We start from the raw sequence: 6,199 nt of genomic DNA, 5'->3' as shown, positions 1-6,199 counted from the left end.
CCCAGCTGGATGCAGCCCCGTTCACCAGCACTCTCTGGGCCCGGCCCTCGAGCCAGTTCCTGACCCAGCACAGAGTGCCCCTGTCCAAGCCATGGGCTGCCAGCTTTTCCAGGAGTATATTATGGGAGACAGTGTCAAAGGCTTTGCTGAAGTCCAGATAGACACATCCACAGCCTTTCCCTCATCCACCAGGTGGGTCACCTGATCGTAAAAGGAGATCAGGTTGGTCAAACAGGATCTGCCCTTCCTAAACCCATGTTGGCTGGGTCTGATCCCTTGTCCATCCTATAGCTGCTGTGTGATTGCACACAGGATGATCTGCTCCATAACTCTGCCAGGCACCGAGGTCAGGCTGACAGGCATGACTAAAGAGGGGCAGAAGGCTCAGTAGAGTAAGCTTAGGACAGGGGGTCCTGCATGAGCAGAGGGTAATGCAGGGATAGTGAATGGGTATGGTGACTCTGGAAATACTTGGCTCCAGGTGCTGTCAGACTTGTGTAAAAAGATGTGTGCCACTGTCTGCAGTTGCCCTTTTGGAATGTGACTTGATCTGTAAACCCTGGCCTGTGCGTTCTGTATTGCCTTTATGATAACATGTATTTTGTCCATCCCTTGTACTGTAGCCTCCTGGAACCTGATCCATCATGAGGATCCGGAGAGTAAGGATCAGCGGTGGGACCGAAAGAAAGTAAAAGAACAAGAGATCAGGTGATGGTGAGCCTTAATGATTCAAATGAGGGGTCCCTTGGGAAAACAAACAAACAAGAAAACCCAAAACAAAACACCAAAACTGATCACAGTATGAGGATACTTATTTCCTAACATAGGACCCATCCCAAGGGGGAGACAGGCTACGATAAAGCAAAGACTCCCTGGAGAGGGGCTCTGAAACCACTTGGGGGTCATGACCTAGGAAATTTTAGTCAGCTCTAATACTGCTATTCACAAAACAGGCAAACCCAGCTTTGAACCTCTTCATAAACCTTCCTTCCAGGGCAAAGAAAACGTGCTGGTGAAGGTCCTTCGTCCCTACCAGGAGGTCTAGCATGATGTCCCTAGGAAGTGCTGAAAAAGCAGTTCCTGTGCCTGCTTACCCATTCCCCATCCCTGAGTAGTTATAGGCCATTAGCACTATTGGTTGAGGCCCTTCCAGTGGGAAATCCTCCCCACTGCCATGTGCTCCTGCTAGGGTCAAGTTGGGGTCTGTGTTATCAGCAATTGCCGGGGGCAAAAGAGGGTGCAACAACCTGCTCCAGGTGCCTCTCAGAGATATCATCTCATTCTAGCTTTGCTCCTACCTGGCTGGAGGCGGGAAAAATAATTGAAGCTGCAGCTCAGGGTTTCAAGCAGTTCTTAAATGTAAGGAACCATCCTGGTACAGCGCACAGGAGATTACACACAGAAACAGCAGATCCCGTCTGTCACTAGGGGGAACTGTCTCGTCAGAAGATACACGAAGCCATCGACTGCTGCCCTTCCTCAGCTTCGTCGATGTCCTCCAATGTGCCCTGCAAGTCTTGGCTGTTGCAATTTGTGCTGCTGTTTCTTTGTCTCTCGGTGCTGCTGGCTCCAATTTTAATGTAGCAAATGTAGCATTTATGGGCTAAATGGGAGAAATGCAGCTTCTTAGTTGCCTGCATTATCCTGGCATATGGACCTGTATGTAGTGGGACTGTTGCGCTGCAGCTGAATATGGAGCAGTGACAAAGGCACACTATTTATTAGAGACTTAAAATCTGAGTGGGGTGGAAAAACCAGACTGTTCCAGTGATAGCTGCCGTTGGAAAGGGGATAATAACCACTGAATAGTGAAACAGCTGTGCCAGAGTCCTTGCTTGCAACTCTCTATCCCATTCACTAACCTCTGCCTTCAGTGATATAAAGTTAATGTGCTGCTTCCTGCTGATTGTGGTATCACGGCTGGAAATTTGGTAAATGCAAACTATTCTAAGCAAGCAAGCAAACTGGTTTCCCTGTGTCCAGTCGGAGCTATTTACAATGTTTCTTTAGGAAGAGAAATGACAAATGTAGTATATTAACATTTGTGTCTTGAATATTAGTGTAACAAACAAAATCATACAGGAACAGCTGGTGGATTTTTTTTTTCCCATGTTGAAAACAATTTTTTATGTTTACCCTGGCACTGCAAAACCCCAGTCTTGAGGTTTGGGTGTGTATATGTTGAAAACCAAGCTCTTACACTAGCTACCATGTAAATTAGGAAGTTCTGATTAACAGTGGCAGCAGAATTATTAACAACTTCAGCAGAAGCTGTATGTATGTGTTAAGTGTCAGAAACCGACCTTTGATAGTTACACATTGTTCTCAATTTTTGCTTTGATTACAGAACTTGAATTTCAAAATAATAGCTCTAGCTGACACAGGTTTTCATCAGAGTTCCAGGTGTCTTCCAGGGCTAAGAAACTGAAGTGCAAACAACAAATCTTTGAGCAGGACTAGGTAAGGCCTTAATACAGAAAATATTTCATTCAATGGCTCTTTTAGAACCGGTGGTGTGTCAATGGCCTTTGATGAAGCACCACATCATGCTTGGGAAATAACTATAGAGGAAAGATGTTACCAGTTAGAAGCTGCAAAAGCAAGAGTGGGCAGATAAAGCGCAACTTCTGGAATTCACATTAGAAAAGAATAAAGCTGGTAACTGAGATTTTCTTTGAAAAATTCTTGTTTTTTAGTGATAGTAGGACTTGGGACTTGTATGGATCAGACTTGTCCCCGCATTGACAACAAAGCTGACCCATGTCCTGCTAGGAGAAGGGTTTTATATTACCTATAAAATCTGAGTGAGGGACTTCACAAAGGTTATAGAGACAAAATGGAAATGACAGAACTTAAGCCATAACCCATTAACTTATAACTAGTTTCTCTGTGAAATGCATTATTAAAACTTCAGACCACCCTGGGCCAGGGCTTCAGATCCACTCCCAGCAAATGCGGAATCCAAGGGAAATATGTGGGTAGTGACTGGCTCTTTCTGAAGCCAGTGCTGAAAATGCCAGCTCTCCCTGCTGAGCAACTTCCTAAGCCGATGCAATGACCTGGCAGCATAACTAAGTTTTTTTTTACAGGTTAAAACCTCCAGGAATTCAGGGTGCCCATGCTCAGCTTAAAAATGAAGAAACATAAATCCTATTATTTTGTAATTGTGATGTAATATGTGGCTAAGAGGGATTCACAGTGGCACTTACAAGTAATACTGAGGTCCAGGTATTTCATTGCAAGCAGTTTGGATGAATTTGTGTCTTGTTCATTCTATTTTTAAATAGAACATGAAATATAGTCTTGAACCTGCTGAGGAAATTTGGATTCAGGTTTTATTAGTTCCTCAAACTGCAACCCATCTGGAAAAAGATTTATGTTAAGTGTCAGTGTGATTCTCAAACAGGAAAAGAGTTGATCATGATGAACAAAGAAGATGCAAAGGTTGCTCACCACCCCTCAAAACCTCAAAGCCCAACACCCTCACCTCTCCCCCCCCCCCCCCAACCCAGAGATTTCCTGACCTGGTTTTTTGCACAACCAAAAACTATTCATTGGATAGATACAACAAGTGTGTGTGTGTGTGCGCGCGTGCGCATTTCCATGTGTAAATTGTGACTTGCTAAGTAAGCAAGTCTCTGTCCTTAATTTACGGCAGATGGAAAGGTTTTATCCCATACTGAAAGGCTGGTTTACCTTCTCATGAGTAGTGAGTAGGGACTGGATGGTTGCTGGTCCTCAGGGATGTGTCGATCCTGCCTAACGATACATGCATCATTAGTGCTCGACACAGAAAAGCTTTCCATGTTGTAAACTAGCCAGGCAGTGAGACAAACACGTTTCCTGCTGCAGAGGTTTTGAAAGAGAAGTTGTATTTTTAAATAAAGGCTACAATTAACTGAAAGTCCGGTTCTTAAAGAGACATCAGTGGGCTTTCAGTCAGGCTTGAATGGTGAGAAGAATACTTCAAGAAGTGTAATATGTAAATTTAGCAGAAATCCAGGAAACTACACAATATTAGCTGTCACAAATCATGAAAGAGGCATGGTGTGGGCAGGAGCTGTGAGGCTCTGGCTCCCCATGCCTGCTGCCATGGTGCAGTAAAGCAAAGGGCAGCAATGCCGAACCCAGTCCTGGTAAAGTTTGCCACTTGTGACTCTCAGAGCAGTGGTATGTTTCATGGAGTCTGAAATTTTTAAAGGAACTATTACAAGAATACTCTTCCAGGTAATACAAACAAAATGAAAATGTTGATTTTGGTTTTCACTTGGGTTTTCAAAGATTTACCACTTCTGCTGTGAGGAGGAATCTGCATAACCAGGTGTTTGTTGCAGAGCCCCATGCCTAGAAACCCTCCTGAGGCTTTTAATCTCATAAAAATGCTCAAATATTGATCAATAAGACCATGCATGTAAAATGGCAAATTCTATATAATCACTTGCAAATATATGGCATGTAACTTGACAGTGTTAGGCTGACAATACTTAGAAGTCTTCCATTGCATGGTGTGGCAAAGACAGCAGGAGGGCAGGTTGTCAGGAGGGGCCCTTGACTTGGAAGTGACGGATTTTTGCAGATGCAGCTTCACACATTGTAGCTTGCAGAGGACCCAGGTCTGACGAGGCAGTTTGACTCTCAGCAGCAAGTCTGCCCTGCCAAGAGGATGATCCATACAGCAGGAGTATGATGCATTGTGCTGGTGATGGGTAGGATTGCTGGGAAAGAAACCACTGTGGCAAAGCAGGAAAAGGCTCTCCTTTCCTAGGAAGCTGGCAGAAAGCCCTGGGTTCCCACCTTTCATTTTAGGGATCGCATGTCGATCATATTTAAAGGTGCCTTTTACTCTTCCCACTCAGCAACTCACCGTTGTCTGAAAAATCAAAGTAAAGTAAATAAACCAAGCGAGATTGCATTAGTAGGCTTGGCATTCCACCCTCTTCAGGCTGATTTCATGCAGATGACTTCTTGTTTAGTCTCAGAGCACCTTCCTCTTTCTTTCTGCACATCTTAGCATTTCTTTAAAAAAACGTTGTAAAAATACCATATCTTACAAATAACACTTTCTTGAGAGTTGCAACAGACAGAGTTGTTTTCTACCACTTGATTAGGCAGACTGAATTTTGAAAAGTAATTTGATTTCAAGTGACACTCATGCTACGCAATCTTAGACAGTAAGTCTGGAGTCTGGAAGTCCACTTATAGCTGAAAATTACAAAACTGAGCATATGTTATATATTTGCACCTAATACAAAGAATTTTATGAAAAGGCCTTTTTTTTTTTTTCCTTACAGCAGAGGAGGATGAATATTCAGTAGCAAAAAAATGGAATATTTAAGATTTGTGGAATTACTGTATATGGAAAATTGCTCAATGGAGACATTATCCTCCATGCTTTCTTAGAAACAAGGTGGTACTAAGGTCCTCAAAGAAAGGGCCTACTCCTCACACTGATACTCTAAAAAAACTCCTTTGCGTTAGATGAAAAGTGAGAGTGCTTCTTCAGTTCCATCAGTGTATAGAAATAGGACCCCACTGTCAGGGACTCATTTTGTAAGATTGATTTTTCCTTCTAAGTTGTCTGACTGACATTTTCCACCCTCGATGCATTGTTATTGCAAGAGTAAAAAGAATATTTGTCAGCTGCGGAGTGCACGTGGGAAATGTGTCCTCTGGGATGCATTAAGTCTGGGTATATCTGCAGTTTTCCCTAGGGAAATCAGCTGGTGGAGGGGGGAAGGCCTCAAAGGTTGAGGAAGGTTGTAGTGAGGAGCATGGGCAAGTGGTTTGTCCCAGGAGCCGTTGTCTATGGCACTGCAGACACAATTGGTGTTTACAACATGGAGCAAGCAGAGCACGGGTGTGAGGCATGTACTTCCCATGCTCAGCTTGATCGTGCTATATTTGGACCAAGCCCAGTGATACCCAAACCCATACCTCTAGTTCCCCTTGTCCCAGCAGGTGCCGGTCAAGCTGGCAACTCCTGGCTCAGCAGAGGGCTTGGGGATGTGTTCCACTGAGCTCTGGCCTTTGGCTCAGGTCAAGCCCATGGTACTTGGGAGACATGCCTACTGGCATATGTCTGATCCTTAAGGATGGTCCTTTCTCTATTCTTGCATGCTATAAACACAAAGTGCACTGTTGGCTCCAAAAACATGTTAATGAATAACTCTTTCTTTTTTTTTTTTTTTTAAGAGTTGGA

This window comes from Empidonax traillii, unplaced genomic scaffold, assembly GCF_003031625.1.
Source record: "Empidonax traillii isolate 1590-97213 ecotype Southwest subspecies unplaced genomic scaffold, ASM303162v1 scaffold527:size1067160, whole genome shotgun sequence".
NCBI classification, from domain to species: Eukaryota; Metazoa; Chordata; class Aves; order Passeriformes; family Tyrannidae; genus Empidonax; species Empidonax traillii.
This window is presented reverse-complemented; position numbering follows the sequence as displayed.